Source organism: Pipistrellus kuhlii, unplaced genomic scaffold (assembly GCF_014108245.1).
Source record: "Pipistrellus kuhlii isolate mPipKuh1 unplaced genomic scaffold, mPipKuh1.p scaffold_m20_p_9, whole genome shotgun sequence".
NCBI lineage: Eukaryota > Metazoa > Chordata > Mammalia > Chiroptera > Vespertilionidae > Pipistrellus > Pipistrellus kuhlii.
The window spans coordinates 7,998,212-8,010,653 of record NW_023425595.1 but is presented as its reverse complement, the minus strand read 5'-3'; the positions used below and the strand labels follow the sequence as shown (position 1 = coordinate 8,010,653).

Genomic DNA, 12,442 nt, shown 5'->3' with positions numbered 1-12,442 from the left:
CTCTTGTTCTATTTCATGTTTCCTGATTATTTTCTTCCTAAGTGTTTGACCACTAAAGCACGATTCTTTCCCATGAGCTTCTGAGACCTGGGGAGTGAAGTAAATGGCCACAGCAGAGGGAGAAAACCCTGGAGCTGGTCATCTCCCTCCCCTCCTGGTACCCTCTCACTTCCTCTCTCCCCCTCCTGGCCTCCCGTTCAGCCCCGGTGCAGGAAGGCAGGTCCCCATGCCCTCAAAGGCTTGGTAGCTGCCAACCAACAAGGAATTCAGGGCTGGAAGGGAAACAAGGGCCGGGTGAGAGGCCTCTGAGCCTTCCACATCCTGATTTCCTCGCCACTAATGCTGTGAAGACACAACCTGGCTCCCACGGGGAAGGCCCTGGTGTCCTACGGGCACAAGCCAAGGAACATACTGGGCTTGGCACTGGGCTCCGGGGTTCAGACCATCTGGGTTTGAATTGCTACAACTCTGGTAACCAGTTGTGTGGCCTTAGGCAAGTGACTTAACCTCTCTGTGCCCCAGTTTCCTCAACCATAACACGGGGATAGTCATTGTACCAAGTTAAAGGGCTTGACAGGCTGATTTGCGTTTCCCCCAAATTTCATGCATTAAAGCCCTCATCCCAGCACCTTTGAAATAGAATTATTTAGAGGGAGGGTCTTTAAAGAGGTGATTCAGTTAAAACAAGGCTTTAGGAAGGGCCCTAATCAAATCTGACCAGTGTCCTTGTAAGAAGAGATTACCTAGACAGCCAGGAGGCATCAGGGATGAATATGAACAGAACAAAGACCACGTGAGGACACAACAGGAAGGCAGTCCTCTGCAAGCCAAGGAGAGAGACCTCAGAAGCAACCAAACTTGCTAGCACCTTGATCATGAACTTCTAGCCTCCAACACTGTGAGAAAATAAATTTGACACGAGTTATTTAATCCTCACAGCTCAATATATTACGCATTATTTTTAGTCCCACTTTATGGATGAGAACACGAAGCACAGAGAGGCTGCGTGCCTTGTCCGAGGCCTTGGAGCTGATGAGTGGTGGAGCTGGGACTGTGATCAGACTTGTACACGCCTGGCACACTGCAAGTGACCAATACATGTTAGCCATGCCCATGACTGGGCTGCAGAGGAGGCAGCTCCTGAGCCCCTGCCAGGTTCCTGGGGTCCCTGGATGAGCGAGGACAGACAGGGTCCCTGGCTCTGGGACTTCCACTAGAGTAGGGGAGACGGACATGAAATAATCACACACACACACACACACACACACACACACACACACACACACGTTAATGACTGCCCATTAAGGAGGCGAGTATGGAGCAAGCCCAGTCAACAGGAGATTTGCAGGCCCACTCAGGAGTCAAGGACGACTTCCCAGAGGAGGTGATACAGGGGCTGGGATCGAAAGGAGGAGGAGGAGTCAGTCAGCTTAAGAGGGAGGGAAAAGCACTGCAGGAAATGTTGGGGAGAGCACATAGAGTGGCCCTGGGAAGGTGGGGGCAAGAGAAGGAAGCAAAGTGGGCCTGAGTGGAGGGAGGCAGGCTCGGATGGGGTAAGGAGGGCAGAGGCCTCGGGAAAGCCTTTTGAACACCAGTGAGAATGCACGGAAGGGTTTCCAGCCAGGCGGCTAACATGCTCACATTACACAGCAGATGTTTTCCCTGACACAGTGTGCGAGGCGAACCTCTGTAAATCGAATTTTATTTTTCAGGCAGTGGGGGTCAATGGGAATCTGAGAGTTCACCCATCTGCAAATTGAACGAGGACCCTCTGATCCAGCTGGCATTTTATAGCTCTGGCTGCCTCAAGCGAGGCCCACCTGTTAGGTAGTAACCTGGAGAAGGACCTCCCTCCCTCCCAGGTGCCAGCGTGGGGGGCACTGTTTCTGCTGGCTGCGTTTTTCTGTTCCCCCAGAAGTTTTAGGAAAGCCCCCCACTGTGAATGTGGCTCTTCCCACTGGGCCTCTGCATAGCCTGCTTCCTGGGTGACAGCCTTCCAGGCTCCCCTTCCCCAGCTTCTCCTCATTCTCTCAGCTTTAGCTGGTACTTTCCTGTGCTGCCCTCACTCCCAGCCCCAAAGATTTCCCTTTGCCCTGGGACTCCCCACTGGGTTGGTTCCGGTGGTATCGCCAGACAAGAGGAAGAAACGATGCACAGCCAGGAAGGATGAAACCCCAAAGAAGCTATTCTGAAGAATGGAATCATTCATTCACTAGTTCACTCAGCATGTATGAACTGAGCCTCTGTTCCCCAGCCCTGAGCTACATCCTGTAGGTTCCATGGACACAATACAGGCAGGCCTCTGCTTCATTCCATTGAGAGAAACAGAGAATAAATAAAACAATTAGAATGATCCTAACATTCATTGAATAGTTTTGAAGTGCTTTTTACGCTTATTTTATCTTCCTAAAACCCCATGAGGTAAAATGGTGGCACAGAGAAGCACCCTGTTAGAGTTCAAGATACGGGGCTGACCCAAGATGTGAACCCAGGCTGTTATGTTCAGAAGTCGCACTCCAGCCGAAACCGGTTTGGCTCAGTGGTAGAGCGTCGGTCTGCGGACTGAAAGGTCCCAGGTTCGATTCCGGCCAAGGGCATGTACATTTGTTGCGGGTACATCCCCGGCAAGGGGGTGTGCAAGAGGCAGCTGATCGATGTTTCTCTCTCATTGACGTTTCTAGCTCTCTATCTCTCTCTCTTCCTCTCTGTAAAAAAATCAATAAAATATATATTTTTTTTTAAAAAAGAAGTCGCACTCCTCCTCCTCAGCGGCTCAGTGTCTGCTCTACCTGACCAGGCTGCATGTCTAAATTCTCAGCCTCACCTCTGAGCCCCCAACCCCTCCTGGGACCCCTGGGGATGGAGCTGGGAGCTGTCTGTTTCCTTCCTCAGCCCCCTCCTTAGGCAGAGATGCCCAAATGCCGCCCCTGCAGAGAGAAGCCCAACTTGCAAAAGTGTCGGTGATTTCCAGTGCTAAAGGTGAACCAGGACAAATAGCAAGCTAGAGTGATTCGTCTCAATCAGAAATTCTCAACTTGAGAGGCGGTGGAGATGGCAGGCAGCTCCAGAAAGACACGCGGGAAGAATGTAAATGGTGCCTGTCATGCAGTCGTTACAAATCCTTATTTCTTAGAAAACTTTCTACCTGCAACTGGTTCCAGTTCATATCCGTTGCTGTTTCCTGAGCCCAGATTGAACACCTAGCACCTTTCCAGGCCGGGAGGCGGGGAAGGCAGCAGACAGCAGCATCTGGCAAACGCTCAGCTGAGGGCAAGGCAGGTGGATGCAAACACCTCCTTTGTTGCCGATAACTAAGCCACAAGGTGGGTATAAACCCCTACGTTATGGCTAAGAATCCTGAAGTGAACAGAGATTACTATACCAATCACCAGTTGAACTTGGGCAAATCATTTAACCTCTTTGAGGTGGTTTTCTTGGTTGTAAGATCGGGCAACAACAGTACCGCCTATAATCAGTTGGATTGTGAGCCCCCAAAAGACATGTTGAAAGTTCTGACTCCCGGTTCCCATGAATGGGACCTAATTTGAAATAGGGTCTTTGCAGAGGGACTCAAGTTAAGATGAGATCATTAGGCCCTAATCTAATAGGACTGATGTCCTCATGAGAGGACAGATAGACAGACATGGGGAACACCACGTGATGCCAGAGGAAGAGACTGGTGTGCCCACAAGCTGAGGAACGCCGAGGACTGCCAACAGCCACCGGAGCTGGGAAGGAGCAGGACGGACCCTCCCCTTGAGTCCTGCCAACTCCTCATTTTGGACTTCTGGCCTCCAGACTGTGAGGGAACAAACGTCTGCTGTGCGGAACCCCCAGTGTGTAGCTTTGTTACAGCAGCGCTAAGAGACCGATAACACTGCCTCGTCCAAAGGGCTCCTGGCTGGTCCGGAGCTCTGCCCTGGGAGTTTTAGGGTTGAGGACTGCAGGCGCTGAGGCCTGGGGCAGGAGTGTTTCGGGGACCCCGTGGTGGCGGACTCACAGGCCCGGCTGGCTTGTGTGCCTGCCCATGATCCTCAGAGAAGCCAGGGTCAGCAGTGCCTCTCCAGCATCTTGGTAGTGTCAGTGGAAGGCCATCCTCTGCAGTGCCTCCTGGAACAAGTGTCCACCATACCCAGGGGGCAATGGATCACCTTTGAACCATCGTTTCCCAAAGACCTCTCCATGCACCTCATGCTCGTGGGGGCTAAGACCCCGCAGCAGGTGAGTGCCCAGGGCCTGCCTATCCTGTTAGAGGGACCCTTGCATGCCAGGCACCAGGTGGCAGGGGGCTGCACCCCTAGGAGGCGGAGGCGCTCTTGGCCAGCAAGCAAGTGCACTGCAATCTGTCCCAGCCAGAGAAGCTGCTGTTCGGGAGAGGGCCTCCCAGCAGCCCCCCGCCCCCAAGGCCCCGAGCCCGCAGTGGTAATTAGACATGAAAAGCCAGGCCTCAGTCCAAGGGCCAGCACTCCAAATTCTTCTCCCATTTCAAATAGAAGCCTTATTAGTTCAACGTGAGAGCTCAGCCCGAGGCCACGGGGGATGGGAGCCCAGAGCCTCTTCATCCAACGTCATGGGTGGGTGTGCTGGGCCGCTTCCAGCCTCCCCTCAGCACTGGTCCCTGGCCACAGTGTGTCTTCCTTCTTACTCGAGAGGGAGAGGAGAAACAAACAAGCATGTTGACACTACCACGTGCCAGGCTCTTGATTCGCTTTCCAGCTTTCCCATATTCTTCCCATTTGGCAGAGGAAAACACTGAGGCTCAGAGGGATGAGCAAGTAGGAGAATCAGGATTCAAACCTAGGTCTGGCCATCTTACTGCCCACAGGAAAACAGGGCTGGAGAGCCTTATCAGGACCCCTCTCTTCCCTGCCCAGTACCATGGGGCTGCATGGATTGACAGGGAACCTTGTGTGGCATTTGAGGGGACCCCCAAAGCTTGAAAGCACAACAGTTCCCAAAGCAGTATTTGTGAGGTCTGAATTCCTGTCTTTCCCTATGCATATTCAACCTATGATTTCTCTCACCTCATGACATACATTTCTATCCCATCTTCTAGATAGTTCCTGCAGCCTTCCCTTCCCAGCCCCTTCTCCACACCGTTAGGGTAGGGGCAATGAAGATGGGAGCAAAAGAAGGTTTGGGGCCCTAACTGGTTTGGCTCAGTGGATAGAGCTTCGGCTTGCAGACTGAAAGTTTCCAGGTTCAATTCCGGTCAAGGGCATGTACCTTGGTTGCGGGCACATCCCCAGTAGGTGGTGTGCAGGAGGCAGCTGATCGATGTTTCTGGCTTTCCATCCCTCTCCCTTCCTCTCTGTAAAAAAGCAATAAAATATATTTTAAAAGAAGAAGGAGGAGGAGGAGGAGGAGGAGGAGCTGGAGGTTTCTGGAAGAAGTCCTCTGAGCAGAAAATTTCAGGAAGCCAAAGGAGGCCATGGTAACAATGGGCTGAAGGTCGAGGGCCCTTGCTGTGTATTCATTCACTTGCCATTTCTTGGCCTTTCTGAGCAGCTTCTCCCTCTGGTATATCATAATCTGCTCATTTACATAAAGATCATTTCCATGTATCAGTCTGCAATCTATAAAGAGCAACATACATCAGAGATTATTAGGGAAAGGAAGCTGCCATGTTTTCTTTTTAAAAAATACATATGTATTTTTTATTGATTTCAGAGAGAGGAAGGGAGAGAGAGATAGAAACATCAATGATGAGAGAGAATCATCAATCCTGCACCCTGCATGCCCCCCACTGGGGACTGAGCTTACAATCCAGGCACGTGTCCTGACCAGGAATTAAACCATGACCTCCTGGTTCATAGGTTGGTGCTCAACCACTGAGCCACATTGGCTCCAGGCAAAGCTTTCATGTTTTAAAGACTGTGTATGCAAGAAGCTTTCAGTGCATCATATCATCTCAATTAATCCTCTATTCAGGAAATGTAAATGCAGGGAGTTTGTGCTCAGCAAATAGCCACTATTCTTCAATTCCCAGGCTCCTTTGCAGCTGATTGGGGGCCAGGTGGCAATTCTAACCAAGGTACTGGAGCTGAAGTGATGTGTGTCACCTCCTGGCTAAGCAGTTGAGTGTTAAATATGCTTTTCCATGTCTCTCCTTCCCTTCTACAATAACTGCGGGTGCCACAGAATCTAGAAGGGGCAATTACAAAGATGGCTATCAGCCTGGATCCCTGAGTAACCACGTGGAGCCAGGATCCATGTTAGACAAATAAAGGGAGCGAGAATCAAACCTGCAGGGTAAGCCACGAACGGTTTTGGGTCATGTGCTGCAGCAGCTAGTGTTACTTGGCTTAACAGTATCATTGTTGCTATTATTTTGATTTTCACAGATAAGGAAACCAGAGCCATATAGCCACTGAGTGGCAGAAACCAGATTCAAATGCAGATCTGTGACTCCAGCACACATTCTCTTTAAATTACAACCTTTTGTTGCTTAATAAGATCATTCCCCTCTGAAATAGACTTGCAAAAAAAAAAAAAATAACAATAGAAAATAAAAACTCCGACCCCTCACTGTCCCCAGAATGACTGAGCAATCGATGCAGGATGAAAAGAGGGACTCTTGGAAGGCATTGTGAGCCCGGAAGATGATCAAAAGCAGGGAGAGGGGGCCTGATTGATATCTTTCCTGGGGTTTAGGGGCTCGCAGGAGGTTTTAATATAAGAGGAAAGATCACATAGTGACTTAGAACACAGAGTGGGGAGTCCAACCAACCAGGAAGCACATCCCAGTCCCACTACTTACTCTCTTGATTTTTCTGAGCCTTACTTTCTACTCTGTAAAATGGGAACAATATCTGAGCCAACCTTGAGGTGAGAGAAAGCATTATCCAGCTCCTGGCTGCCGGTGAGCCTCTCCAAGTGTCGGCCACCATGAAGATCATCCCTGGTAGGGCTCAGAGCACCAGCCCTGCCAGAGGGGACCAAGCAGAGGGATAGCCCCGGGGAGACCGCCCCAGCCAGCAGGGCTGAGAGAGCCCAGAATCTCAGCCTGTAAACCTGGCCCGGCCCACATCCCTGCAACAGACCCAGGGGCAGGACACGGAGAAAGCAGGGCCAGCCAGACAGAACACAACCCAGCAGAGGAGCCAGATTATTTACTTGAAAGTGCGAAGTGTCTTCCAGAGGACGGCCTTTTATTTGAGTGAAGCGGGTGGGGGGATGGTTATCAGCTTAAACTCATTATCTGCACACATGGTCTTCGTACTCTGGTTCAGGGTGGGAAACAAAGGGTGGAAAAGAAAGGATGGGCAAAGAGGAGCTGATGAAATATCATCCCTCAAGTGCCAGAAACCGGGATATTTTCAGTGACGTCGAAGTGGGCTTCTTGCCATGGGGATAGGGCTATTGTGAGAATACTCACAACACTGTAACTTAGGAGTCCTCAATGAAGCAGGGGAAGAAGGAAGGAAAGAAGGAAGGAAGAAAGGAAGGAAGGAAGGAAGGAAGGAAGGAAGGAAGGAAGGAAAGAAAGAAAGAAAAAAAGAAAGAAAGAAAGAAAGAAAGAAAGAAAGAAAGAAAGAAAGAAAGAAAGAGAGAGAGGAAGAGAGGGAGGGTGGGAGGGAACAAAACAAAAAGCAGTTTATGTGCCCATGTCTTCTATCCCCAAAACACACTTGCTCACTCTCTCTCTCTCTCTCTCTTTCTCTCTCTCTCTCTCTCTCTCACACACACACACACACACACACACACACACACACACACACACACACATACACACACTGTGCCCCAGAAGATCAGAGCTGGAAAGGACCAAAGTTGATCTTCCTACTTCACAGTAACTGTATAATGATAATAATGACAAAATGAGACTATTGAGGTTTTACCACTTCCGGCCACTATGCTAAGTGATTTTTTTATGTTTCATCTCATTGGCTATTCACAACAATCTGCCAAGGTATTATTAGTCCCATTTTACATATATAAAAAAGCTAAGGCATCAGAGATTGAACATCCTAGGGCTGCAGAGCTAATAACTAGGAGAAAGCCAGCATTCAAACAACTCAGGCAGCCTAACCACCACGCAATCCTACCTGTAAAGAAACAGAGAAACAAGCACAGAGAGGGGCGGCGACTCACTCCAGGCCACACAGCTCCATGTGTAACAGGACACAGATCTCCTTGGCTCCTGGTTCAGGGACCATCCCACTCCCTCCTGTTGCCTCTTAGTACTGACTAGTACACACAGGCACACACAGTGAGCATGTTTCTGCTCATCTCCTGGTTGTTTAAATCACTAATTACAGCAGCAGTCAAAGCTGAGGGTTGCATCTTATGAGCGGTGCCCAGATGAAAGGCCTGCTTTGCCCGTTGCCAACACCGGGACTCCTCATCTCACTCTCTCTTATTTTAATAAGTGTTTCATTATCTGCTCCCCCTCCCTCGATCGGAGCACTGATGCGGGTCCAAGGTGCCAGCCTGTGTGGCAGGAGGAGCCCAAGCTGGCAGGTTTGCTCAATGGCATCAGGTTGCAGAAATACCCGCTCAACCCATCATCTGCTCCTGGAGAGCGGGAAAGGGGGAGGGCGGGGGGGGGGGGGGGGGCAAAGTGCTGGTTTCCAAGGCCCCTCCCTTTGCAGTGTCCCAGCTGAGTCTGAACAAATGTTCCTGATTTTCTTTTCAACGGCTGATGAAATAGGCCAGCAGCGAGCAGCCCTCTGGAAAGAGGGGTCCCTAAAAGGGGCAAGCCAGCCACCACCATTTGCTCCTCCCAGGGAAGGGGAGAGAATGAACCCTGGGCAGGCATCAGGAGAAAAGCAGGATAGATACAGGCTCCCAGCAGGCATTGACATTCCCCCCTGCCGAAAACTGATGGAGGCCAGGAGCCTGGCTCACTGTGCTGTGTGTGTGTGTGTGTGTATGTGTGTGTGTTGGGAGGGTGGGGGGGGAGGTGGGATAAGACAGCCTGGAGAGGTGTCCCCCACCGGACCAAAGGCAGAGCAGGGCTGCCTAGCACCCGGAGCGGTTAGACTCTTCTGAGCTTAAGTTGCAAAGCCGCTCAGATCTCCTAGGCCCGTGGTCGGCAAACTGCGGCTCTCGAGCCACACGTGGCTCTTTGGCTCCTTAAGTCTGGCTCTTCCACAAACTACCATGGACTGGGCGAGTCTATTTTGAAGAAGTGGCGTTAGAAGAAGTTTACGTTTTAAAAAAATCTGTCTCTCAAAAGAAATTTCAATCGTTGTGCTGTTGATATTTGGCTCTGTTGGCTCATGAGGTTGCTGACCACTGGCCTAGGCCAGCACCCTCGTGTCACAGGCTGAGAAAGCATGTCCAAGAGGGGAAGTGACTCGCCCAAAGCCACGCTGATGACCCAGAAGAATCAGCTCCCTTCCCGACCCCCTCCTACAAACCCCTGCCACAAGCTCTTGCTTTGGTACCGCCTGGCACACCTGTCCCTGCCCAGCACCCTGTCCTCCAGCCCATCCCTCACACCATCAAAACCTCATTCAGTAACTCAAGGTGAGAATTTTTTTTTATTGGGACAGGGGGGTACTTTTTGGACCAATCCAAGGTGCTCACGTAGAATTTTTTTTTTATTGGGACAGGGGGGGTACTTTTTGGACCAATCCAAGGTGCCCTAACTCCAACTCCAGATGGACTTTGCTTTTAGAAGGTGCCCTGGAACTTTCACTGATGCACTGCCATTTCAGCCACGGGTCAGGCATGTGAATGTATTTGGGGGACAGGGTGACCAAGACACAAGCTGACCAAAACATGAACAACTGCAGAATCAGAGATCTCCGAGTCAGCAGCCGGGGGTCTCAGTTCCCTCTTCCCTTCAGGCACATGGGAGTTTTGGGGGGGGCGGGGGTTGCAGTGCAGAGAGAATGGGTGGAACAGGACAGGGCTGGCTGGGTTGAGCAGGCTTCCCTCCTCAGAAAAACAAGTCACTAAAAAACAAAACAACCCTTTTGTTTTCTGGCCCCATAGACTGTCTCCAGCCTCAGCGACAGCGGCTCCTCCTCCTCCGCCCTTTCCTCTGTCTCTGCTCCTCCGCTTCTGCTCAAAACAAAAATCACGCTGATCCTTCCTTGTGGCCGCTCTGTCCCAGAGCAGGTTGGTAGCATCCAGCAAAGACAATGGGTGGGCTGCTCGGCCAGCAAGAACCTCAGCTCTCTTTCTGGACCCTCTCCGCTTCCATCGTCTCTGCAGGAGACTCAGGGGACACGCGGGAGGGGGGCCGCCCGATCTCGCAGTTTCCAGCCGAGAGGAAGATGAAAACTTCCGCTGGCCACAGCGAGGCCACTGCACGGGCTTTGATTTGCTCATTTGTACTCACTTGGGGTACAGGGAGGAGGGAGGGAGTTAGAGAAACGACGAGGCAACAGTGTCCCTTCCGTGTCCCTTCAATGTCGAACAGCCCCACACACTATGGAGCACACACACACACTCTTCTCCCATGCCACAGCGCCAGCAAGGACACGGGGACTCAACGCACAGGGTCCCTGAGGGCACACACAGCAGGTGCCCACCAATAAGTGTGCAATGACCAGGCGACTGTGGCCCATGGACCACAGATGGGAGGGGCGGGGGCTCTTGTTGACTGCCAAGAAAACTACAGGGTCTCCCAACACCCCCACCCTTGCCTCCCAGCTTATTTGTGCCCAGAGAGAGTGTGCCCAGGAGGAGATGTGATAGGCCAGAAGGCCTCACCCAGGTAGGCACAGCAGGCAGGGACCTGGCCAGATTCAGGGAACAAAGATGCAACTTTCACAGAAAGGGTGATGGTGCATTCAGGGATTTGGGTTGGGGGGGGGTTGTCAGACTCCAAAGAAGCCTCAAAAACGTTAATCTTTTCCCCCACTTCTTCCCCCCCCCCCCCCTCAGTCATTTTCTCCACACGAATTCGCTGTTAATGTACAGTTCCTCTAGATTTTGTTTCTCTGGCGGTGACTTTTTTTATTCACCAAGACACCCTGGCAGCCGGGCTTTCCAGCACACGGTGCAGCTCCACAGGAAGCACCCCAGCCCCACACTCGACCCTCTCCCCCAGGCCGGCTGTGCGGAGGGGTGTCCTCCGGGCGGGGCCCCTCTTGTGTTGGAAGGTCTGTGTTTGTCTGTCCTGGATTTCAGTGCATTGCCTGGAAGGAACCAGCGCTGGCCTTCTTCCAATGGGTGAAACGCCCGGGGAAGTGCGCCCCCTGGCGGCAGCTAACTCACCGCCCTCCCGCTGGGTCCCAAAGCCGGCGAGAACCCACCGGAGCCCGCCAGCCCTTCTCCAAGCGGACGCCCGCTACACCCCCTCCGTGTGCACACACCCGGGCTTCGGATCCACCGAGAACCACACAGAATCTCTGCTTCAGCACACCGCACACACCGTGTAGGGGATCCAGGGACCCCCGAAGGAAAGGGTGGCACCCCAGCCTCACAGGGTGAGGTCTGGGGATGAGAAGCGGAGATCCGAGTTAGGAGGACCCCTAAGGCCCAGTGATCTTCCTGGCCCGGATCTCCGCTTCTCATCCCCAGTCCTCACCCTGCCGTCCTATTGGGTCGGGTGGCGCGCGCACCCTCCCTCGGGGTGCAGTCCTCGCCGAGACCCCAACCTTGTAACCACACCTGCCACCCTCCGCCAACCCCCACGCACCCACCCAGAGCTCCCCGAGCCTACTGGCGCTGCACCTGTCCGCGGGGACGCCCCGGCCCTCAGCGGATTTGGAGCAGGAATTAGAACACGAACACGTCTCCCCTTCCTCCTCCCCGTGCTGGTTTAAGTAAAACTTGGCTCCAGAGCTTCCCCGGGCCGTCCTGGGGTACCCCAGATGGCACCCCTACCCCACCCACCATGCCCAACAGTGTCCCCGGGGGGAGCGCGCATGGCTTCTCCAAGTCCTGGGGCGCAGCGGCGGGGCGCACGGAGCCAAAGGAGGTGTGGAGCCCCCTACCTTTCCGCTGCAGCGGCCGGACCCGCGCCGATCGCGCCGGCGGCCGCGGGGAAACTTTCCCGGGCGGATCCGCGCGCTTTCAACTTGCCGGGCTCCGGCTGCCTTCCCGGCGGCGGCCGGTCCCGGGACCCGCTGGCTGGAGGCGACGGCGGCTGCGCTCGTTCGGGGCTCGGGGCTCGGGGCTCAGGTTCGGGGCTCGGGGCTCGGGCGGCCTCGCGCGGCTCCGCTGTGGATCGCCCCGCGCTGCGTCCGCCCCGCAGCCTGAAGCCCCCGAGATGCCGGCGGCAGCTGCAGGCACTCGCGCGCCCGCCCGCCCGTCCGCCGGCCCCACCTCCCAACCACCGCTCCGTCCCTCCCTCCTCCCTCTCCCGCGCTCCCTCCCGAACCTCCTCCCTCTCCGTCTCCAGTCGCCGCCGCCGCAGCCACTGCTGCCTCCGCGGCCGGCCGCGAGAACACTTGTCTCCTCCGGCCTCCCGCCCGCGGGCAGCCTGCCCCGTGCCACCTCCCTCCAGTGGTCTCCGCCTTCAGGCCAGCAGCCAGGCCTT

At 53.6% G+C, this 12,442-nt stretch overlaps 1 protein-coding gene across 2 annotated transcripts in view; it reads right to left on the bottom strand.

Annotated features, from left to right (window-relative positions):
* TSPAN18 (tetraspanin 18) overlaps window positions 1–12,216 on the bottom strand; it is a 139,426-nt gene extending 127,210 nt beyond the window's left edge. For both annotated transcript variants that reach the window (XM_045577465.1, XM_036427006.2), the window contains exon 1: window positions 11,898–12,216. The gene's annotated coding sequence lies outside the window, so the exon portion shown is untranslated. The remainder of the gene's footprint in view (window positions 1–11,897) is intronic.
* Between the last annotated feature and the right edge of the window lie 226 nt (window positions 12,217–12,442).